The 8760-nt window shown below is 36.4% G+C and overlaps 1 long non-coding RNA gene across 1 annotated transcript; it reads left to right on the forward strand.

The window, feature by feature from the left end:
* The first annotated feature begins 351 nt into the window (after positions 1-351).
* On the forward strand, positions 352-7924 carry LOC117662012 (uncharacterized). Its single transcript, XR_004590242.3, has 3 exons — positions 352-551; positions 6838-6977; positions 7802-7924. It is a non-coding gene; the product is annotated as an uncharacterized LOC117662012 (long non-coding RNA).
* The last annotated feature ends 836 nt before the right edge of the window (positions 7925-8760 follow it).

Below are 8760 nucleotides of genomic sequence, written 5' to 3' on the forward strand. Positions count from 1 at the left end.
AATTAGGGAAGAGATGCTGGTAGGAGGGAGACTGGCAATGGTGGAAAAGTGGTGAAATGGACTGGACATAGGTCCATCAATGGAATTTGGTGGAATCAAACTCCAGACAGCAGCGGTGGCAGAAAATGAGCAGAATTGGTGATGGCTGTTCTTCCAAAGGCAAAGGAGACAATGGAGCAACATGGCACCTATCATTGTCCATCAGTAGGCTGTATGAGAGCAGATGGCCTGAGTAGAAAAGTCAAGTGATGATTGCAGAATTCTGGCAACATTCTGATGTCCTGTGACAACATAAGTGAGACTTACATCAGACCCCTTTATGGTGGTTATAAATCTCACCACAGTGCAGAAATGCAAGAGCTTAGGAAAAACAAGATTTGAAAAAAGATGAAATATTCCAGCATCATCAAATGCTTGGAATGTCTTCATTCAAAGAAAGAACACCAGTGCAAATATATTTTATCTGATATCAACAATAGAATGCTGTAACCAGCACAAGACTGTTGTTCTACGTATGGATTTTACTGTGTGGTCTTCCAGAATATGTCATGGTAAGTTTCAGCCTTATATGCTTCCTATTCCTGTTTTCTTCTCATTTGCACATCAAGATTGGAAATGTAAAGCTTCCATTTTCAGGTTGGAACAAGCCAGTGCCTCCAAATACTGTACATATTTGGCTGAGTTTATATAAGGCATTAAATTGTAAACTACAAAGGCAGGATTCATAGAAGATGCTGAGCCAAAAACAAATAAATTCTAATATGCCTTAACACAATGTATAAATATTTACTTGATTTCACTACATCAACAGTCAAAGAAACCTTTTCGTTTATAGGAAAGATAATACACTCTGACCATTGGTTATATATCTATATATCAATCTTCATCAACTTATTTTCTTTTTGTGTTCTACATCTTGGTGCTCTCCAGACAGCTATGATACAAGAAAATCTGCATGCTAAAGTCCTGGCTGGAGATATCCAGTTTACATTGTGAGGGGGTGACCTAATATTTCATACCCTGAACTAGATCTGCTAGATACCCTTTAATATGAAAGGACAATTTCAAGATGAGTAGACCATTGTGTCATACAGTAGCTATTAGGTTGATCTTTCAAAAAACAACACCAATAAGAAAGGTAAATTGCTGACGGATATTGTTTGACCTTGTAATGTTCTGACTTGGTTTTGCGTTCATTCTGACATTCTTAAATATGCATTTTGGGAGCTAAGTATAACCCCCCAATTATGAGGATTCTCAATTTATAGTTTTAAAATTCAGCATATTTGCTACACAAAGAATAATGTCATAAATTGCATATTTATGAAGATGCCTAAACGCGTGATATTCTTCTAACATTATTCAAGGAAAGATTTGCTGAAGATAACTGGGTAGGAAAGTAGGAAAGACTGATGAACCCTTCTCATCCTTTCTTCTTTGAAAAGATCTCTCACTGCTGCTATAGTCATTCTGGGCAGGCATGTGCTTGACAAAGATACATTTCTGGTTAAACCTGTAGTTTGGTTAAACATGTCTGTATAATCTATGATCTGTGCTGTAACTGTTGGGAAAGAATTGATTGCACAAGTTGCATCCATTCCTTCCCTGAATTTTTCAGCTTCTGATTATAACATCTGCAATTTCTCATCCCATGACTTGGAAAGAAACAAACATTCTTTTTGGCAACAAGGCTTCTGTGTTTCCATGTAAGGCAAGCCCAGCATGGGTTGCCACTCAAATTAAAGGTAAAACTTCTGTAGTGTACAGGAAGCACAGATTACCAAGAGCCTAGGAAGGAAGTGTAGCCTTCCAGATGTAATTGAATCATAGCAAACTACCCATCGTTTTGAAGACATTGGGAATTGAAAATCAGCAAGACTTTTGAAAGCCATAAAGAAACAGTCCTGGATTACATGATCAACAAAACATTATTGACCAACATTTAGAGCTGAATTATTATAATTTCCTTTCCAGTATCACGTGCACCTAAATACTAGTACGGTACCACAACAATCATCCATGTACCAAAGGAAGGTTGAGAATTCTGTTCTTTAGAGGTAGTAATTATTCCTTATCAAAATAGCAATAGCACTTAAATTTATATACTGCTTCACAGCACTTTTCAGCCCTCTCTAAGCAGTTTATAGAGTCAGCATATTGCCCCCAACAATCTGGGTCCTCATTTTACTGACCTTGGAAGGATAGAAAGTCAACTTTGAGCTGGTGAGACTTGCTAAGAAAGTATTTATAATCAATGATTAGAACCGGATTGGAGATAATCTGTAAAGGCACGCTATATCTCTTGGCATTCCAAAATTATCTATGCCTAATTAAAATGATGAAGATGAAGAGAGTGGAAGAAAAAAATCACAGACTTCTAAAAATGTTTTATTTTTTGCATGCTAATATCGATTTTATTTACTTGACTAAGTTTAATAATATTCTTACTTCCTTATTAATATTCAAATTATGTAAAATGTTATTCCTTCCCTAATAAAGGTTTTCATACATAAAAATGCTGAGGGCAAAATGTACAATTCAATAATGATCTGACTTTTAAAAAACTGTCTTTTGTGAATTGAAGCAATAAAAATTACCTTGATATTTCTAAGAATGCATCACATAATACTTGAAGAAGCTTAACAGAAAAATTCAATTAAGCTGCAAATAATTTTCTATTGAGAGATAATGCCTTCTTTGTTAGCACTGCATATACTGTACTTCTCTTTTCTTCTCCTTGCCTCTAATATGTGCACACACGCAAAATCCCCTAACATCTGTAGATTTTGGAAAGAACTGCACTTATTGGGAACTTATATAGATAGATAATGATTTCTTGTTTCCCTAGACATTACACATCTGCTGATGTGGTCATGAGAAACAAAATTTAATTTTACATATTGCTTCTGTTCAAACCTTGGAAATATCTATGTCCAAGACGAGATTTAGCATTTTTATGAAATGACTGAAACCACATGGGGAAACAACCAGATAGTAATTGATAGAATAAGTATCCCCACAGTAAATATATAATGAAGAGGGAATGTACTGAATTCTCAACAGATGGGTAATCAGTATAACCAAGTCCCAGAAGCACCCGTTGTGATTTATTGCTAAAGAACACAGAATGCTTGCCTTCTTGAGAGGATATCAGGGAAATGGGATATAAAAAGAAACATTATTTTTGATGAATCATCTAAAAAGGCAGTACCTTGTCTTGCTTCAGAGAGAGAAGTATTAAACAAAGAATGTTTCAAGGAATTATAAACCTGGATGTTAACTGTTAGTGAGTTTTTTCAGTGGGAACTGGCTTTACAGGTCTGTATCACCCTGCGAGGTCTTTACCACAGCATTTCTGAGAGAAATAGAAAGTTTGAGCTTTCCCAAAACTGCATTAAACTGAGTTAAAGCCAGTAATCTCCCCATAATGCTGCATTCCCTCAGAATCAATATGTTTGGGGCCACATGCAAATAGTAATAGGCTTGAAAGAAATACTGGATGGACCAAAACCAGGGGTGAGAAAAAAATCAAGCTATTTTGGTTCATTAACTAGGATTTATGGCTTAATGTGATGTGCAAATAACTATGGTTTCTTTAAACCATGGATAAAAACAACTATGGTCTAACATAATGTTTAAATCCAGGGAGTTGCAGTGCAAAATCAAGTAAATTTTAATTTGTGTTTTCTTCCCAACTCCAGACTAATTTAAAAGAAGATGAATACAGAAGAAGTGGAATTTATCTTTATTTCCAAAATAGACATCTTAAAAATACTGAATATTTTAAACTTTCATATGTCCATTGTGCATATATTGGAAATATGTTCATATTTCATGCCATTAAATTTTCTTAAGAGTTAAATATATCAGTTATATTTAATTATCAATACTCTAGTGTATCTACTGAGCCTTGGGATAACTGGTTCATGCAACTTTTTCAGAAATAAACAATAGGCTGCATAAATTTTCCCATCTCACTTTCAATATATTGCACATTGCACTCCTTATGAAGAAGACATCATTATAACTAGGGTTACCTGGTCTGGAGTGCAACATTCTACCCCATCATTAGATTATAACAGCAAATTGTCTAGATGTTTGTAGCCTTGTTATAACTGAGACATGCATGTTTTTCCTTTTGGGATAAGACGTATTATCCTGAATGCAGGAAGAAATAACCAACAATAAATTGAAGAAATAAAAGCACGAGATGGGAAAAATAAAAGAGAACAGTTTGTTAAGGGCAACATTTATAAAACACTTGACATTCTCTATTCAAGACAGATTTTAACAAAGAGTGTGTGATAGAATCATAATACTTAGTTATACCTCTGTACCGCTTGGTCTTTTTCCAACCAAATTTCCATTCTATCCTCTGATGTAGTTCAGATTATTCTGGATAGAATATGTCTCTCTGACTCAGGCTTTCCTGATCTAATGATCTTCTGTTGAATGACCCATTGGGATCCCATATCAAAACAACTTACTTTATGTGCGGTCAGAACCTGAAAATAACATTTAACACAGCACAGTACTTAAACAAAATGGTTCAGCTGAGATTTGCATACGTGGGACTGATTGGGGTAGATTGTAAGGGTGACATCGAAATGTAATTTTATGTAATTTTATTATATTTTTTATATTTATGTATTAAATTATATTGTATCTTATCCTATAACTATTGTATTTTACCCTACTTTTATTTTAAATTGTTTGTATAAGATTTTATTGGTGATTTGTGTTTGCACCTTGTGCTTTGATACAGCCTATAGGCTACTCAATAAAGCTAAGTGAAATACTTGATCATCCTGGAAATTTCGGTTCCACTGGAATAGTGGGAAACACAATAATTGTTGTGGTATAATGCATCATTTGGGCTAACTTCAGGGTGCAAACAGACAAAGAGATATAATGGAATGTGTGAATATCTTGGGGAGAAAGATGCTGCTTAAGAAACAGTCAGACAATACAGGCATGGGGCCCTATTGAATTAATGGACAGAGAAAGAAACTTATGAAGTACCTACCCTAATGAATTAAACAGTTAAAAGTGGTGGTGCAAAGTTTGTATTTTCAAACTTGTAAGATTGGTTTAGTGTAGCGTTATAATAAAGTAGAATTAGTTCATCATGTCATGTTTCTGTTTGGTTTACCTGGGGCCTTGACCCACATTGAGGATTTTAGTAGTTTATTGAAAATACTTTAAATGTAACTATCATATAATCATTGCTATTATTAACAACTGCTTATTATAACTTTTTTGTAATATTTGTCCTTTCTGATATCAGTTTTTGCTAAATTGGTGCAAATAGAGTTATCTCCATTTTAAACTTGCAATGACCTTGATTTAAAAACCTTTCATTGAAAATATTTAGAATTGGATTCATAAATTCATTTAATAAGTGTTTGATAGCTTTGCTTTCACAAATTGGCCTTTATTGCCATTTCTAGTTACTCTGTTGTGTAAAGTACATGACTAAGTGTAATCCCTAATTGAGGGCAGCACAACTGACCAAAATCATAGGATTTCCTTGTGGGATCTTATTACAGTTTTAAAATAAATCATGGACCTTTTTGTACCCTTAGAATTGTCTATATTGAATTACTGGACCAGATACTTTCTATGTAATATATATGAAAGAGAGAGAAAATGAGATTTTTTTATTTGTAGCTATGAAGTTCTGTTTGTAAATGGTTGGCTTTCTCACTTGCTCATAGATGGCAACCCTTAGCTATCCAGGCTTCAGTTACTGTAATATTCTTTCAAGGTCTTTAAAATGGAATGATGGTTTGACTCCTTTGCAGCTCTCCTTTTACAGCAGCCACTTAAATTTGTTTTGCATAGGCCAGATAGGCATATGGCATAGCTGATTTGTCTGTAAAACAAAGACAGGGCTATTTTTGTTCTTTGCAAATTCTTGCAATTATTCCCAGCAGCCTAAGCAATAAGGGATAAAATTGTCAAGAGTTGAATAAATAATGCAAACCATGGCAGCATCTCAGAATTATAAAGTTATGCTGAGTTGAGAAGGAGATATGCCAATGCAAACATTTGAGTGAGGTCAACAGACTAAATGAGGATTTAAAAAGCAAAAAACCATATACGAACAAGTACAATAATGCATACAGTTACAGTTCTATAAGTAAAGGAGCCTGGAGAATAGGACTAATGCAGGATATATTAAGTCATGTAGCATATATAGCATGAAGGTCAGTGCTTAGTTCCACTGTCACATTCAGAATCAACCAGTATTTTAGTACTAGAATGTTTTATTCAGGTTAGTATTAATCCTGGGTGGATTAGCTAAAATGAACTAGCAAGGCTAAAGAATTTTGGATCATAGCAGTACAGCCAATCAGCTTCAACTATATTGTATTCCATTTCTGTTTCTGCAGCTAAAGGCCAATCAATACGTCACATGGTTTTTCTCCATTAAACATATTAAAGATTGCAATCTAGGATGTGTACTAGAACACTGGGTGGACTGGAAAGAGAAAAAAAATATATAATTCATTTACTCTACCAGGTTTCCTATAAAAAAATCATCCGTTTTTTTCATGCAAAAAAGAAATCAGCTGGGGAAAGATTATTTTTAGCAAGCAACAAAACAGAATAACAACAAAACCTTCTCATCCCAGGACAATTAAAAAGTTCCTGGCCCCAGGTGATCCTTTACAGCAACCTGGAATTTCTTGTTTTTATTTAATGTCTTGCCAAGAAAAGAAAAATACCCACAGTCCAGGATCACATGCATTTCATTACTATACTGTGCAGGCTATGTAACTTCTAATTTAGAAGAGAAATTGCAATGTATACCTAACTTTGTTTTCTACTTAGGTGGAGAGCATTACATGAGTTGTGGGATGTCCCATTCCAATGGAAACAATACCTATTGAGCTCCCCCTGTAGATATCTCATCAAATTTTTATTTGTACGTCTGCTTTGCTCAAGCAGTGAAGCCAGCAAAAGAAGGTGTGGTGAGTATGGAATAAGGGCAATGAACCTTCTTCTGAAGTCTGTTTGTAATGTGTATTATACTGTAGACAACTGCTGAAACAACAAAAACACCTTACTATTTGCTTGGGTGTAAGAACAGTTTCCCACCAGCAATGAAAGGCTTACAATGTATTATGCAAGACACAGAATTATACAATAAGCTAGCTGTTGGTGGCCGATCAATTATATACTCACCGTGGGTAAGCTATCTTATTCTTTTATAAAAATTTCAAATAATAGATTTACTTGAGATTTGGCTGTAGCTCCCATAGATTTTCAAAAATTATTACCAGTTCTAATACTGAGATTAAAAAGGACAATCATTTCTTATATGATAGAAAGCAATACTGTCAGTTAGCTTGGATTCAAAGGAATGTAAAAGAGAAAGAATCAAGTTTAGTTTTTTTCTGGCTCACATCATTTCTTTTTTGGGGGTGAGGTACAGTGTGAAGACAGTATCTAGTAAATAAATAAACAAACAAATAAACATACAAACAAACAAACAAACGGATAATAGCGGCCCCTCAGGCTTCACACATCTTGTAAAGCAGCAATAATAAAAATCAGTTTTACTATTCAGATTGATGTCAGACATTAGGATAATATTATTTTTTTCTTTCATTCAATTGTGTCTAATTGTTGAGAAATGTTGAGCTTTGGGGTGTTCTGAGCAGTCAGGATAAAGAGGGCTCTTGCAGAAGCTAAAAGCAAGTTAATCAAATTAGCATTGTTTGACAAAGTGTCTCCCCCAACCATTGACATGTGCACCATTCTCTCACCATCTGTTTGTGCCTTTTATTAAAAGGAATTCCAGAAGAAGAGGGGCCTCTTGAATTTCCAAATTCAGTATCAACATAGAAGCATTAACACTTCTTTATGGATTGGGTCTAAAAGTGTGCAATAAAATAAAATAAATATGCAGAAACATGAGGATTTGCATTTGAGGGTTTTTTCCTTCCCAAATTTGTGAAATATTCATACTTTTGTTTAGATAAGCATTATAACTGCTCTGATCTAAGGTCAATTTGTTCACTGATAAACATGAGCTATCACTTTGGCTATGTTGACACACACACATCTAGAGGCTCCATCTGGGCTAATCCCTCCTCAACCATAGAGGACAGCTGCTAGTATGAGAGAATTGGATTTTTAAACCAGAGCATTGTATTTTAAGAAGGCTATTATCTTTCCGGTTGTTTTGCATATGGGTCTGGTCAGATCGTCTTTGGTTCTTGTCTATGTCAGTAGACATAGCTGATGCATAACTTGGAGTCAGTGGTGGGATTCAGCCCCATTTTGGCTCCTAGGTAAGTGCAGGGAGGCCTCCTAGGACTAAAATGGGGCATGGGGGTGCAGCGGCCCCCCGCAGCCCGTCTTTGCTCCCAGGAGGCTGCAGGGAAGCCTCCTAGGCCCAAAATGGGACATGGGGGGGTGCAGCGCAGACCTCACGGCCCATTTTCCCTCCCAGGAGGCATCAGGGAGGCCTCCTAGGCCCAAAAAGGGGCGCGGGGGAGTGGTACGCCACCCCATGGCCCATTTTCACTCCCAGGAGGCTGCAGGGAGGCCTCCTAGGCCCAAAATGGGGCGCGGGGGAGTGGTACGCCACCCCATGGCCCATTTTCACTCCCAGGAGGCTGCAGGGAGGCCTCCTAGGCCCAAAATGGGGCACAGGGGTGGTGCATGCCCCCATGGCCCCTTTTTTGCTCTCAGGGGGGTGCAGGAGGCTGAGTGCTGCCTCTCACACCCCCTGGCCAACCCCACCAT

This window comes from Pantherophis guttatus, chromosome 5, assembly GCF_059756535.1.
Source record: "Pantherophis guttatus breed Tessera chromosome 5, ASM5975653v1, whole genome shotgun sequence".
Taxonomy (NCBI): domain Eukaryota; kingdom Metazoa; phylum Chordata; class Lepidosauria; order Squamata; family Colubridae; genus Pantherophis; species Pantherophis guttatus.